Source organism: Scyliorhinus canicula, chromosome 5 (genome assembly GCF_902713615.1).
Source record: "Scyliorhinus canicula chromosome 5, sScyCan1.1, whole genome shotgun sequence".
Taxonomy (NCBI): domain Eukaryota; kingdom Metazoa; phylum Chordata; class Chondrichthyes; order Carcharhiniformes; family Scyliorhinidae; genus Scyliorhinus; species Scyliorhinus canicula.
The window spans coordinates 77,829,347-77,846,027 of NC_052150.1; the positions used below are offsets into that span (position 1 = coordinate 77,829,347).

Genomic DNA, 16,681 nt, shown 5'->3' on the forward strand with positions numbered 1-16,681 from the left:
ATAGAAGGTCAGGTATAGGAGGGTCCTGAGGAAAGATTTGACTAAGGTGTCACAGACACAAGACATAGGAACTGGTAATGATAATATTAAAAACTTAAGGTAGGTCATTGTGGCATTGTAATAAATCCACGGAGGCAGAAGTCAAACCCAACAGCTGAACAACCATGACCATTCAGTCTGCTGTCTACACCGGGAGTGCAGAGGATCTGATACTCCCTGTTATATACACAGAAAGGGATTCCCTGATTGGGTCACTAATAATTATAAGAAAATGGAAGACAGGGTTCATGGTCTGAACTTGTTGAACTGTGATCTTCCAATGGTGCCTGCCATGAGGGTCTAGGAATCAAGGTGGAGGGCAGCGTGAAACTGATTTTCATCCTGCTAATGGGATGCAAATGAAGGCCTGACCGGAATCTTCCTCCATTCTCGATGACACCAGTGGGAAAACACGCTGATCCAGAACACATCTGGACCAAAGTAGCATGCAAAATCGGACTTGCATGCTAGTGCTCTGAGGCAGCAGTGCTAATCACTGTGCTGTCCTATTCTATCAAATACTCAAGGGAATACAAGCCTATCCTCGGCAATCTGCCCTCAGAATTTAGCTCCCTTTGCCTTACTTATGTTATGGGCCAAAGCTTAGAAACTCCAAAGTGTATTATGAAGCTCACCTGACCTATAACTTTACTGTTGAATTTGGTTAGGATGAGCACAAGAGCCTTCACTTCAGGTGTTATTCATCAGACTTCCTGGGCGCTTTTATCAAAAAAGATTTATTATAAGGCGTGGGGCTGCCTCCGGAGCTTGGGATGGAGGCTGCCAGCAGCCGTGGACCCTCGAATACTACAACATCATCTGCTTTCGGGAGGTCCACCGTCTGTCTTCAGGAGGTCCATCTTTTTTCAATGGTGGATCAGTGATGTCAGGCAGCTTTTCAACATGGCACCCGTGTATGGCAATGGGACGTGTGCCATCAAGCCTGCCTCGCCACAGAAGATGGTGCGAAACCCCCAGATGCATAATTAATTACGCTGATATACCATGTTTTTCCATCGGGCTCCACAGAGGGACATTATGGGACTTAGCCCCAGATGGGAAAATTTACCCCGAAAATGTTAACCATTGTCTCTCTCTCCACAGATGCTGCCAGTCCTGAACTTTTCCAGCAATTTCTGTATTTATTTCAGATTTCCAGCATCCAGTGCATTTTGCTTTTATCCAATTTTAAGGTTAGGTGTTCTTGTTCTGGATTCCCCACCAGAGCATTTCTCTCTGATTCACAGAATCCCTACAGTGCAGAAGGAAGCCATAGGGCCCATTGTGTCTGCACTGACCCTCTGGAAGAGGGCCCTACCTCTGCCCACTCCCGCACTCTATCCCTGAAACCCATCTAACCGGCACATTTTTAGACACTAAGGGCAATTTAGCATGGCCAATCCACCTAACCTGCATATCTTTCGACTGTGGGAGGGAACGAAGCACCCGGAGGAAACCTATGCAGACACGGGGAGAACGCGCAGACTCCGCACAGACAGTGACCGAAGTCAGGAATTGAACCTGGGTCACTAGTGCTCTGAGGCAGCAGTGCTAATCACTGTGCTGTCCTATTCTATCAAATACTCAAGAGAATACAAGCCTATCCTCGGCAATCTGCCCTCAGAATTTAGCTCCCTTTGCCTTACTTATGTTATGGGCCAAAGCTTAGAAACTCCAAAGTGTATTATGAAGCTCACCTGACCTATAACTTTAGTGTTGAATTTGGTTAGGATGAGCACAAGAGCCTTCACTTCAGGTGTTATTCATCAGACTTCCTGGGCGCTTTTATCAAAAAAGGTTTATTATAAGAATGTAGTTAACATATATAAAACACTTATCAAGAATTTTATGACAATTACAAACATGAAAAAACACAACAGTTTAGTAATCTATGTATATAAATCTTAATGAATCCCCCTTAGCTGTTCCAATCCAAAACAAAACCCAATAAAACTAAAACTCCTTTCAAGGGCGAGGCCCGGCACATTGTAATCTGACTTGAATGGGACTGGTCCTTTCCCTGAGATTCTGGTCCAGTTTCCAACCAGCAGATTGCGGACACATCTTCCGGAAAGCGATTCTAGCTTGAAAATGAAATGAAATGAAAATTGCTTATCGTCACAAGTAGGCTTCAAATGAAGTTACTGTGAAAAGCCCCTTGTTGCCACATTCCGGCGCCTGTTCAGGGAGGCTGGTACGGGAATTGAACCGTGCTGCTAGCCTGCCTTGGTCCGCTTTAAAAGCCAGCTCTTTAGCTCTGTGCTAAACCAGCCCCTTCAAGATTAACACGGCAGATTGCCACATCCAATGTGCTTTCAGCTCACTGGAACAGCTTTAAAATAATCAGAGAAAACAGGGAAACTTTCTGCAGTCCAAATGAACAAACCGAAAATGAAACCAAAACACTAAACCCCCTCTCATCTGACAGCCAGAACCCAGCTCCTCCCACAAATGACATCACTGAAGCTGTGCTACAAGCCATGTGGTACAGATGTGGTACGGGCAGCACGGTAGCATAGTGGTTAGCATCAATGCTTCACAGCTCCAGGGTCCCAGGTTTGATTCCTGGCTGGGTCACTGTCTGTGCGGAGTCTGCACGTCCTCCCCGTGTGTGCGTGGGTTTCCTCCGGGTGCTCCGGTTTCCTCCCACAGTCCAAAGATGTGCGGGTTAGGTGGATTGGCTATGCTAAATTGCCTGTAGTGTCCTAAAAAGTAAGGTTAAGGGGGAGTTGTTGGGTTACGGGTATAAGGTGGATACGTGAGTTTGAGTAGGGTGATCATTGCTCGGCACAACATCGAGGGCTGAAGGGCCTGTTCTGTGCTGTACTGTTCTAAAACCTTTCTTAAAGGGACACTCACATGATACTTAACACAGACGGCACGATGGCCACCCATTCAAAAGTCTCAACAAAGTTCCAGTGGAGGAAACCAGAGCAGAAAGAAGGTGCTAATTGTTTAGCTTCAATTTACAGGCACCAATGAGCAGTCGCTTTAATAATTATGCGAATAGAAATTGCCAAGGCTTCAATACTGAAGATCTCTTTGTTGCCCGCTGTTGCCCCCCCCCCTTCCCTCTACACCCATTCTCCTCCTCCTAGCAGCCTCTCTTGGTTTAGTGTATGAGAGGATGGATACGCCTGATTTAGAAGGTGTGTCAGGAACCTGTTGGAATCACTGGCCTATTAGACAGCAGAATCAAAGCAATTATAACCAATGAGATTGGTTGGAGGGTCTGGCTTGAGGTATCGAAACAAAATATTTCATGGAGCGTAGAAATGGAGGCTACCATAATCACCCAATCAGATGCTCCTTTCTCCAATTTTTCTCTTTGAGACAAATTGAGGCATAAAGTGTTTCATTTAGGCAGTTGCAAGTGTGTTTCTTCAGTGTTTGCCCTCAGATAGGTTCACCTGGAACTTCCAGATACCCTTTCAAAATCACTTAATACTGCAGAATAAGGGTGCATGGTGGCGCAGTGGTTAGCACTGCTGCTTCACAGCACCGAGGTCCTAGGTTCGATCCCGGCTCTGGGTCACTGTCCGTGTGGAGTTTGAACATTCTCCCCGTGTTTGAGGGGGTTTTGCCCCCACAACCCAAATATGTGCAGGGTAGGTGGATTGGCCACGCTAAATTGCCCCTTAATTGGAAAAAATGAATTGGGTACTCTAAATTTAAAAAGAAAATTACTGCAGAATGGGACATCAAGTTGCCTCTTCTGCTTCTCATCTCATCTCCGCCCAACTCCCAGGTATGGTATCATTTAAGGATTTTCAGTCCTTGCAAAGATGCAACAGAGACGTTGGGCAAGATTTTCCAGCCACCCCATCCCCCACGCCCCACAGGGTGCTTTCTGGCAGCGGGATCTTCCTTTCCCACCAAGGACTACAGGGTTTTGTGTGGCCCACACCCTCTGCCACCAGGCACCCACTGCAGGATGGACGGTCAATGAGCTTTTACCTGGAGTTCAAGTTTGAGTTGAATGAGTACTTCACAAATGAAGTGTTCGTAAAAACATACCAGATGGCGTTGCGGCTTGATGGGGCAGGCTTCTTCGTATTTACAATTACGGGGTGCACAGCTGCCACATTCACTGGCAGTGTGGAAAAAATGTCACACTGTAAACCATTACACTAAACCAGCCGCATGATACTTGCAAACCAGTCACAAAAACTGTGCTAAATAACTCTTTCTTTCAATTTCATCTCTGCCCCTGAGGTTCTGAAAGATGGAGTATTAAATGGAAGGGCTACAACAAGACTCGCTGCTGATTTAAAAATAGGTCAATTCCTGCATGAGCACATACTTCCACAGGGCTTTGACAAAGGGTCAACGTTAGCTCTTTTCTCGCCTTACAGATGCTGCCAGACCTGCTGAGACTTTCCAGCATTTTCTCTTTGGTTTCATACTTCCACAAGCAGTGTTATACTTCACAGAACTCGATAATGATGAGGACTAGTATATTGATGATGAATACGAGGATGTTAAGTCCGATGATGGACAATATGAGCACATATACAATGAATATGCGTTGAAGAAAATGACAGCTCTGAGAGTGAATCAGCAGATGGCGATGATAAAGCACTTGATTGATGGTTTCAAGGGTGTGATGAGGTGATAGCACTGGCTATGAAACCAGTCTTGGAGAAGCTTGCTCCAGGGACATGGTGAATTGTTTCAGGCCTTTGGAAAATGAGTTGGAGGAGCTGATGACCATATCTCTGTGCAGCTCATCGGATCACACATATATACTAGAGCAAGACCAGGATGACCCATCACCTGGATCAACAGGACCAGTGAATGTTTGCATCTTCTTCTTTTCCAGTGATGAGGAGCCATTGATTGTTGCTCCAGCAATCCAGGAAAGGACAGCACCTCATGTTATGGATGTGACTTCCACCCAGGCAGCAGAGAGCGAGGCTCTCCAACCTCCAGATGAGGGTGCAGAAATGGGTGTGGCCACACAATCCCTTGGAGACAGGCCGGCGCCACAGGCCCCAACTCAGGATCTGCATACTTCTATCCACAGGGTGCAGATCAGCCCTAAAACAGCGATTGCCAAACCCAAACGTCAAAAGAAAATAATAGCAAGATAATCTTAAAAACAAAAGAGGAAGAGTGGGAGAGCTAGGTCATCCCACTGACAAAAACAAAAGAGAAGAAATTGATGTGATGATTGACAAGCTAGAGACAGAAGACAACAACTAAGCAGCAAACAGCATGGCAAGAAACAAAAAATGAAGAAGCTGGTGACACACGTGTGGCCATCACGGATACATGCCTTCCAAAGGCACAGTGTAAAGAGGATACGAAGCAAGAGACCAGCGCGCAAAACAGTCTTCCAAAAGGCTGGCAACAGACCAAGTGATCACCATGGGGGCGATCCCATGAGGGAAGCACAATGAACTGTGCGAAAGGGACAGACATTGACCAGGCATATCATGTCCATGGACACCCGAGTTAAGTTTGTTTATATTGTTTATGCATATCACAGATGTATAAAGCAAAGATACTAATCACGTTTTCACACAAATATCAATATGTCGGAAGGAAGGGGATGTGGTGATATGCTTGCAGATAATATTACATGTACTCAGCAGTATGACCTCCCACCAGCAGGTGGCGTAAGAGATCAGTCAGGTGACATCCGGCTACCAGCAGAAGGTTGTAAGGCGTACACAAAGTCTGTTGCACCTAAGGGTAGGTCTAGGAGAGTCTAACCTAACTCTGTAATAACTTGGTCTGCATAAGATTCGTATCATTACTTAACCATGTGTACGTTAATAAATCGTCATTCTGGCTAAGTCCCCAGCAGTTCTGTAGAATCATTGCTGGACAAGATTACAGAACACAATACCACCTACCTGGTAAACTACTGGCAACTGGAACTCAATGCACGGAAAGACAGTGAGGTTAGAGATGGAAGGTCTGAAGGCACCGTACCTGCTTCAAGTCACCAGTAATGTAGATGGGAATTGGCATGTTTTTAAGCAGCAATTCAAACTCTAGGTTGCAGCCCTTGGCCTGCAGGCCCAGCCTGACGAGAGGTGTTTGCGTTGCTGCTACAGTAGCAGGTCCTTAAGTCATCAAATTTTATAATACCTTCGCATTCAACAGCAAAGCAGAAAACAAATCCTTTGATGAAGTAATTAAACACTTTGATTGGCATTGCTTCCCGAAAATAAATGAAACGTTTGAGCGGTATGTTTCGCTCGCGTACTTAGAAGGCGGGCAAATCTTTCGATAGTTTCCTAACCGACTTGCGGTTGAAGACGCAGTCATTCAATTTTAATACGCCAAAGTCATTAACGATCCGCAATCAGATAGTGTTCGGGATATCGAATGATACAGTACGCGAGAGGCTATTGAGGGAAGAAGAGCTTCAATTAGAAAACGCTATCAAGTCTTGCAAGCGAGCTAGCTGCACAGCAGATTAGTACGCTCAACCTGAAACATTTTGGCACCTCTGTGGAAGAAGAAGCCAGCGCTATAAGCTTAATGACACATTCCAATAAGAAACGTGGTCCCAGTATTTGGGAAGGTGTGTTTCAAGTGTGGCAGAACAAATCATTTTTTGAGTCAATGTTTTTCACCTCTAACTGGGGACCATACAGGATCAGTTAACGTGATGAGATGTGCATCAAAGACCTGTTTTTCATTCATCTGATTTTGACTTGAGGACACGCATACCAGTTGCAGCAGTAGTCGTGGTGATGCTGACGCTGTGGAAGACAGATAGACGATTCCATTAATGATCAATGGCACTTTAATTAAATACAAGCTCGAAACGGGAGTGAGGACCGACCTTATCGTTTTGTCAGATTTGAACAGGCTGAGAGTCAAACCGACAGTCGTCACTCAAACAAGACAACTGAGAGACTACAATAGGAAGGAGATTGTGACGTTACACGCATGTGAGCTCGAACCCTGGGTACACAACAGAAGTCATACCATAACATTTTAGGTTGCGGACATGGAGTGGGAGTCCATCATCGGTTCGGAAGCGGGCTAGGCACTGAACCTAGTTGAACTGCTGTACATTCCAGACAGTGCTACATTAGAGGATGATTCCAAATGGCAGTGAGATGAAGTGGCACAATTATCTGATGAGATAAAAGAAAAAGTCAAGGTGGAGGAAGATAAACCAGATGTTGCAATGGCGGAGCCAATAGGAATTCCAGAATTCTGATTAACAATCTACAAGAATGTGGATATGCTCAGTGACATGTTACAGGAGCATGATGAGCCCATCCTAAAGCATTCACAAGACTTAGTGGTGAAATGTTTAGGTCCAGGGCAGCCAATGAGTTTTACTCTGGAGTTCAAGTTTGAGCCAAAAAGAGTATTTAACAAAATGAAATTTGAAATGAAAAATGAAATGAAATGAAAATCGCTTATTGTCACGAGTAGGCTTCAAATGAAGTTACTGTGAAAAGCCCCTAGTCGCCACATTCCGGCGCCTGTTCGGGGAGGCTGTTACGGGAATCGAACCGAGCTGCTTGGTCTGCTTTCACAGCCAGCGATTTAGCCCTGTGCTAATTTAACATTCACCTGAGAAAGGAGCAGTGCTCTGAAAGCTAGTGATTTGAAACAAACCTGTTGGACTTTAATCTGGTGTTGTAAGACTTCTTACTGAACTAAATTAAGCACTGACAACCATACAAGATGGAATCCCCGCCTGATGAGTCAGATTTTTTTTTCTTTGATGAACCAGAAATTATGGATTGCACAGGGTGCCAGATCGACTGGAAGGAACAAAAAAAGTTGCAATTAAGACCATTAAAATGAAGCAGAAAAATTATGGTCGGCACACTGGTAGAACAGTTATGAAAACTCCACAAAATTATTCTTTCTTTAGTTCCAGAGGATGGGGAACTGGATGAAGGCTTTGCGGCATGACTCGCTGCTGACTTTGAAATTGGTCATTTCTTACGGGAACACATAATTCCACGAGCAGTGTTATACTTCGCAGGAGAAAGTATTGCAGATGATGGTGATTACGCTGATGATGGTTATGATGATTACGATGATGGTGATTACGCTGATGATGATTACGATGATGATGATTACGATGATGATGTTTACGCTGATGATGATTACGATGATGATGATTACAATGATGATGTTTACAATGATGATTACGATGATGATGGTTACGATGATGGTGATTATGATGATGATGTTTACGCTGATGATGATTATGATGATGATGGTTACGATGATGGTGATTATGATGATGATTACGATGATGGTGATTATGATGATGATATTTACGCTGATGTTTACAATGATGATTACGATGATGATGGTTATGATGATTACGCTGATGATGATTACGCTGATGATGATTACGATGATGGTGATTACGATGATGATGATTATGATGATGATGTTTACGCTGATGATGATTATGATGATGATTACAATGATGATGTTTACGATGATGATGATTACAATGGTGATGATTACGAAGATGTTTACGATGATGATGTTTACGCTGATGATGATTACAATGATGATGATTACGATGATAATGATTACGATGATGGTGGTTATGCTGCTGATAATTACGATGATGGTGATTATGCTGATGGTGATTATGCTGATGATGATTACGATGATGGTGATTATGATGATGGCGATTATGCTGATGATGATTACGATGATAATGATTACGATGATGGTGATTATGATGATGTTTACACTGATGTTGTTTATGATGATGATGTTTACGATGATGTTTATGCTGATGTTGTTTATGATGATGATGATTACGATGATGGTGATTATGCTGATGATTACAATGATAATGATTACGATGATGATGATTGCGACGATGATGATTACGACGATGATGATTACGATGATGATGATTACGAGTATAATGATTACGATGATGATGATGGTGATTACGATGATAATGATTACAATGATGGTGATTATGCTGATGATGATTACGATGATAATGATTACGATGATGGTGATTACGATGATGATTATGATGATGATGATTATGATGATGTTTACGATGATGTTTACGGTGAAGATGTTTACGATGCTGATGATTACGATGATGATTACGACGATGATGATTACGATGACTGTGATTACGCTGATGATGTTTACGATGATGATGATTACGATGAGGAAAGTGAAGAAGCAGATAATGAGCCAGAAGAGGAAGATCATGAAGGTTTATTTAGTTTATTTGGCATCGATGTCGAGGTTGAAAGTGAGATTACAACAGCGGACAAATTGGCAGATAGCAAGTCAACTGCGAATAGCCTCCTGGTAACTGAAGAAATAATCCCCATTTGGGAAAAGTTGGCTCCAGAGAAGTACGGTGATTTATCCTACGCCCATGGAAGAGTTTCTGCAGCGAATTCCCAAGTACCCGAGACCACTCCATCAAAAAACGTGTAGCAAGAACAGATCGATACATTTTTGTGCAGTTCTACAGCAACAAATGAAGCATGTATCATCATATCAGATGAGTATGAGCCACTAAGTGAGACTAAAACACAAATTGAAGAAGTAATGCCTAATGTTGAGGACATTGATCCAGCTAAGATACTGGAATGCAAGAACTCGCAGATCATTCTTGAAGTTGCAAACTTGCCTGCAATTGCGAAAGCATCTGAAAGCATGCCAACATTGGAAGCCTCACCAGGTGATGGGCATGAAGCTCAGCATTCGAGCACAAGCAGCATAGATCAACCAAACATCTCAATCCAGCAAAGGCTCCAGAATCAGTTATTGTGGCAGAAGAGCCAGAAACAACTTTCACACCAGCAGATACAAATGCAACTCGATAGCAAAAGATCCAAAAGCAGCCAATGCAGCAAGTGATCCAGAAACGGTAAATCCCTTGGCCGAGACCATTAGCAAGAATGATGCTCTAGGTGCACAGGTAGATGTCACTGTAAACCGCATCAACTTCACGGATGATGCCACTAACGCTAAGAAAAGGAGAAGAAGCTGATTATAAAAAAGAGAAGGAAGGGGAAGAGAAGGTTGGGCAGCAAGATAGGACAGTGGTTAGCACAGTTGCTTCACAGCTCCAGGGTCCCAGGTTCGATTCCCGGCTTAGGTCACTGTCTGTGTGGAGTCTGCACGTTTTCCCTGTGTGTGTGTGGGTTTCCTCCGGGTGTTCCGGTTTCCTCCCAGAGTCCTAAGATGTGCAGGTTAGGTGGATTGGCCATGATGAATTGCCCTTAGTGTCCCAAAAAGGTTGGGTGGGGTTACTGGGTTACGGGGATAGGGTGGTGGCATGGGTTTAAGTAGGCTGCACTTTCCAGGGGCTGGTGCAGACACGATGGGCTGAATGGCCTCCTTTTGCACTATAAATTCTATGAGAAGAGTCGAGGACACAGAGTTGGTCGACAGGTGGCAGCCGTGGCAGTGAAGACACAAGTGTTGGCAATAAGGCCAATAAGCAAGACCACACAAAGTAGGAAGCATCGCTTCAAAAGGCTGAACGAGTTGGTGACTCAAAGACTAGCCAGAAAACTGGGGTGGAATTCTCCCACCCTGAGGCTAAGTGCCGACGCCAACGGAGAATCCACGGGTGATTCACGATGGGGCAATCGGCGCAAACCCCTCACTGATTCCGGTACCAGTGAGGGGCCAGCACCGGTGCCGCATGTAATACCCATGGATCATGCGGAAAACAGCCAAAGAATCGCTGGGTCCCGGGTCGTGCATGCGCAGGGCTGACGAGCTGCACCAGTCATGCCGGAAAACATGACGCCAGCCATGCTGGAACCCTAACCTGCCCACCCTGACCCCATAGCCCACCCCCTGGCCACCCCCCACCAGTCCCCCCAGCCCGACAGCAACCCCCCCCCCCCCATCCAGCAGCACGGATCCCGGACGAGTGTGGCGGTGCTGGACACTATCCGTGCCAGCACGCCAGGTTCCCAACCACTGGGACCGCATGTGGCCTGTGCGGAGTCTGCATGTTCTCCCCGTGTCTGCATGGGTTTCCTCCGGGTGCTCCGGTTTCCTCCCACAGTCCAAAGATTTGCAGGGTTAGTTGGATTGGCCATGCTAAATTGTCCTTGGGTGAGGTGGGGTTACTGGGTTACGGGGATAGGGTGGACGTGTGGGTTTGAGTGGGGTGCTCTTTCCAATAGCCGGTGCAGATGCGATGGGCCGAATGGCCTCCTGCAATGTAAATTCTATGATCTATGATATTATGTTTTGTGAAGCACAGTTAGATTTGTATACGCACAATGTTTGAAATGGTTATGTTTTGTAGGACACAGTTATATTTGTTAAACACACACTTCCAAAGGAAGGGAGATGTGGTGATATGCAAACACACATTAATGTATATAGTTCTCTATACAATCTCCAACAAGCAGGTGGCGACAGAGATTTGGCAGTTGGTAGTAAGTTGTACGAGAGGACAGTCGCATTAGAAGTAGTTGCAGGAGAGTTCAATTTTCCGTTACCGTTTGCACTTTAGTTCATTAGTTATCTTTCCACATGTTCATATTGTTACTAAACTGTCTTACTGTCAAACTGTCAAGGAACTAAATGTTCTAGGTGCATCTTTACCATGGCCACAACACAGAACATAACAATCTTCAATCAGTGAAAGATACTCTTTGGTCTGCCCAAAGCTTGCTGGTCTTCTCGTGCAAATGTCGTCCTCAACCAGGTGTTGCAGACTAGCACATTCCAAGGTCCTGGACAGCCTGCTGAGGGGCACTTAAATGCTTGGCGCAACCACAGCAGAGGCGTAATGGGGAAAGGTTGCTGTCTAAGGCCTGACCTGAAAGAGGCCTTTTAATTTAGGAAAAAGTTCAATATGGTGATCTTAGAGATTATGCTACTGCTTGCAACCAAGAGCCATAAATATAAGTCACTAGTAAATACAATTGGGACTCCAGATAAATTTATTTACCCAGTGAATGGTTAGAATCTGTTACCAAAAGGGTAGCTGAGGTAACGAGTATAGATGTGTTTAAGGAGAAGCAAAATGATCAAAAAATAAAACGAATGGTGGGATTAGATGAAGAAGGGTAGGAGGAAGCTGGTGAGGAACGTCATCACCGTTATGATTCAGTTGGGCCAAATGGTTTGTTTCTGTGCTGTAAAAACTTGTAACTTTAATACTTGCCTATCCTATCCCATCATGTCCCGCCTCCACATTGACAACAACTTTCTGCCTATGATCTTGTGCTCCAGTCTGGACAAGGACCTTGATCACACATTGGACCAAATTCCCCCTGATTAATTCACCAATACCAAATTTGGTCCATACGAGGATGTGTTTAGGGTACCATATTCATTGTGGCAGACCACTGTAACAGTGTAAAATTGAATCCATTTGGCAGATTCAGTATTTGAGGAAAATTAATGAGAAGAATAAGAATTCTGTTTCTTAAATCAAGTTCTAACATGAAATTGCATTCTACTCGCTTTCTAATGATGAAAATTTGAATTCACTTAAAAACTGCATGAAATCCAAATCAATGGACTGGTTGGATATGGCCAAATCTGTTTCCAATGCTAAGTCCAACCTCAGTGCACATTCACTGGAGTGGGGCACAGGCGTTCTTCAGAAAATAAGAGAGAGTTTTTGAAGTCCATATATTACTGAAAACTTGTCTCGAATCCAAGGTTTAGTGACAAAAGTTCCATCAAGGACGAATAAGCGAGTTTGTTCAATCATAATCAGGTGCAAGAACCTTAAGCATATCCGTAAAAAACATCTTTGACCCAATTGCACAGGAGACCAAGTTGACATTGTGAATCAGCTGCTCCTCTGGCTTGGTCATTGCATATTTTATGAAATGTGTGTGCACTGTAGCTTGGAAAATCAAATTCACTTTGGCCCAGAAGCATTAACAAAATCATTATGTGAAAATGCTGACACACAAAGGCAAATTAGAGACCTGCCCATGCATATTCCTCTGCCAATCTTAATCAGATCATAATTATTTAAGAGATCCACATAGACAACACTAGATGTAAGCAAAAGCAGCTGTAATAAAACAAAGCCATTTCATTTTTACTGGTAAAGGTACCCAAGGATATAACTGATGTAATTCGTAGAATCAGACCAGTATTATTTTTCTTAACAAAACAACCTGAATCGCTATTATTTAGCAGGCAGCATTTTAGTCTGAAGCCTTTAGTGTGACAGACTTTCCCATCCAGGGAACAGCTGCCGACTGATTTTTTTTCCTTTCATGTTTCTGTTAGTTTGTGTCACAACACATTTTCCTGACACACTCAGAGTATACTATTTTATTTCATTTCTGCTAAACAAAAAGCAGGTTTTGGCTTTAAGTTGATCTTGCATCATGCCAGTCATATAACTGTATTTTCCAACATTTCAAGCTGATCCAGCTTTATCTAGAACCCAAACGTTATACCCTCATGAATAAAGCAGAGGGGTATAGCAAGTACGTTATAAACAAATTATTTCATAAATTGGCAGTGACAAAATCCAACTTCATTTATCAACCCCTTGAAGAATCATCACCTCATCGTAACTTGGAATGTGAGCGTGGCACAGGCAGGGAATTCCCATTTCGGTGCTGGTGTGAGGCAGGAGCCACTTTACCTCCTTGGTCTTTCTTACTGCCACATGGGGGGCAGAACTCACAAACCCATGGAAATGTCATGGAAGAAGTGGATTTGGTATTTGGTGCAGCGGGAAGTTGTCCCCAGCTTTCAGATAAGTGGTTACGGAGATGAAGAGATAAAGGGTGTGATCTAATGGAAATGTTTCTAAGTGTTATTTGTGGCGGGTTTTGCTGGGAGTTTCCCCCCAGCTCTATCAGTGAGTTCTCCACCACCATCTAACCACACCTAGCCACTTTTTTGGTTTCTCCCCGGTCAAGCCCACACTTGGAATTATTTTCATCACTGGAGAGCTGAACCCGCTGGCCAGATCTGCTCCTCAGAGATTGGGCCAACGTTTTGAACGGGTGCCCCGATCTCTAAGTGCACTTGTGAGATATCCCCACCAATGGACAATGTTAAACCCCGCCCCCCCAACACACACACACACACACACACACATGGGTATTACCACACGCCCTCCCCCCCTTCAAGTGATAACACCCCCTATGGGCTCACTGAGTGCCGCCCTTTTCAGGTCTTCGACGCCCCTTTTCATGCCCCCCCCCCCCTTCCAGGACCCCAACCCTTCAACCCTCCAAACTTCCAGAGGCCCCTTCATACCCACTCTGCACCCCCCAAACCCATCATGCCCCCCTCCACTCTTGTTTAATGGTATGGCCTTCTCAGGTCCTGACCCTCGGCACTGCCACCCTGGAATCCTGGCGGTGTTCCTGCTTAAACATGCAAAGCTTGGTCCCAAAAGAGAAAATGCTGGAAAATCTCAGCAGGTCTGGCAGCATCTGTAGGGAGAGAAAAGAGCTAACGTTTCGAGTCCGATGACTCTTTGTCAAAGCAAAGGGCCATGTGACTCTTACACTGCTGTGTTGCCTTCAAAGGGGCAATCACCACATCCACCCCCCTTTATGTCCTTCATACAATCTTGAATAACTAATTCACTCAGTCCTAAATATTAACTAAGGATTATGTACATGAGTTGTTTATGGGGAATTTCTGTTTCTTGTAGAGTGTCGTAATTCTGTTGTCTGAGATGCTTCCACAGGATCGATCTGAACAGAAACTGCAATAACGGGCTACCTCTTCTGGCACAGACAATTTATCACTATTTGCTTACGCGGGTGACATCAGCTATATCGATAACCGGTTGATCAGTTACTTCGGTGCTTTCGGCTTAGAAAACATTTCTTGATGGCAACACTAACTGCTGGAGCATCTCTCTACCTCTCGGGTGGTCCACGTGTTTACGAACGATCCGTCCCTCCACCTCCACTTGGCATGAAAGGGGTCTGGTCTTAGAGACAATAAATCCCACAATAATTCTGGGGATCCAACTTAATCCACTATCAATGTTTCTCATGTTTATGGCTTCATTTACCATAAATGATTGTGCTGTACTGTCTGAATCATGGCTTGTTTTCTGATTACTTTGGCTGGCTTCTACCCTCCCTGGCAAATTTGGAAATAGAGGCTCAGTCTTCTACTGAGATGAAGTTTCATTGTTAGTTCTGCTGGTGGAGCTCCCATTGTTGCATGTGGAGTGGTACTATAGCTGAGGAGGAATCATGAGATTTTGATCTCCAAGGTTCCACCTGACATTTTCTTTTGGCCAGAGTTGACAGTTTGGACGGCTCTCTCGGCTAGTCTGTTTGATGCTGGGTGGTGAGGCGCAATTCTAATCTGTTTAATGCCGTTGATAGCAGTGATGTGGTATTGTGCGAAGCAAATAATGGCTTGATGGGAAAACTAGTCATGTTTCTTGGTACAATAAAATTTAAACTGACTTTGCATAACCTAAGGCACAAATACAAGCAGCCAAGGTCAACTTGACCCGAAAACGGGCAGCACGGTGGCCTAGTGGTTAGCACAACCGCCTCACGGCGCTGAGGTCCCAGGTTCGATCCCGGCTCTGGGTCACTGTCCGTGTGGAGTTTGCACATTCTCCCCGTGTCTGCGTGGGTTTCACCCCCACAACCCAAAAATGTGCAGGGTAGGTGGATTGGCCACGCTAAATTGCCCCTTAATTGGAAAAAATAATTGGGTAATCTAAATTTTAAAAAAAAACTTGACCCGAAAACTTGCTGACTATAAACTCGGATAAAAAAACTCAGTCGTCGTAACTCAGTGCATTCTAAATACACAAGATAATCTAGAAATAGTTTCTTTTCGATACTTAAACAAATCTGCTCCGTTTCTTAAACATGCGACCAAAAGACAAGATAATGATATGAGACCCCGAGTCCTCTAAAGGTCAGCAAGGTGACGCCAGTTTAATGATTATTACTTATGTTTTACTTTTGATCAAATTCCTGACCAAGTTGTATTCATGTTATCTTGATTCTATAATGTATAAATATCGTCCTATTTATCTGTACTAGCGCAGACTTGGGACGGACCCAGCAGTTTGTATTTGACTGCTCTCCGACTCCCAAGTTTCAGCCAATTCTGCATGCAATTGTAATTCGTAAATGAAGCCTTGTTTTGTTTTCTTAACGAGCGTTGCTGAATCTTTCTATCACAGTCCAGAAGCGGGAAAAATATTCATTAGAACAGTGAGGTTTTGAAACGCAGCACTTGTGAATACAGTTCCATGTCTGATACCTTGACATCAGGTCATCCGTGATTTGAAAAGCATTGGCATAATCTTTCGGTGGTACATGACTTCACCTCAAAAATTACCATCCATTTAGAGTGTACATCAGTCACGAGCAAAGATATTGTGCCTAGAAATGGGCCAACATAATCGTCATGGATTGGTACCGATGGCCGACCAGGCCATTCCCAAGGCTGCAGTGGGTCTGTAGCCAGCAACCTTTGTTGCAGTAGCATTGTTGGCTGTGCTTGACTAGTATCTCGATATGAGCACCAACATCAGGCCACCACATATAATTCCTCGCAAGCATCTTCATCTTAGAGATGTCAACATGAGTGCGAGGTAATTCAGTTTGGAGCAGCTCTCTGCCTGGTACAGGAATGACTACAGGAATACATTGGGGGGTGGGGTCATTGGAGGAGTGCACAACGTGTTTGATAATTTTTAAATGGTGGA

At 44.2% G+C, this 16,681-nt stretch overlaps 1 long non-coding RNA gene across 1 annotated transcript in view; it reads right to left on the bottom strand.

Moving 5' to 3' along the window:
• LOC119966061 overlaps positions 1–16,681 on the bottom strand; it is a 219,088-nt gene that overhangs the window by 198,539 nt on the left and 3,868 nt on the right. The gene's annotated exons all lie outside the window — the stretch shown is intronic.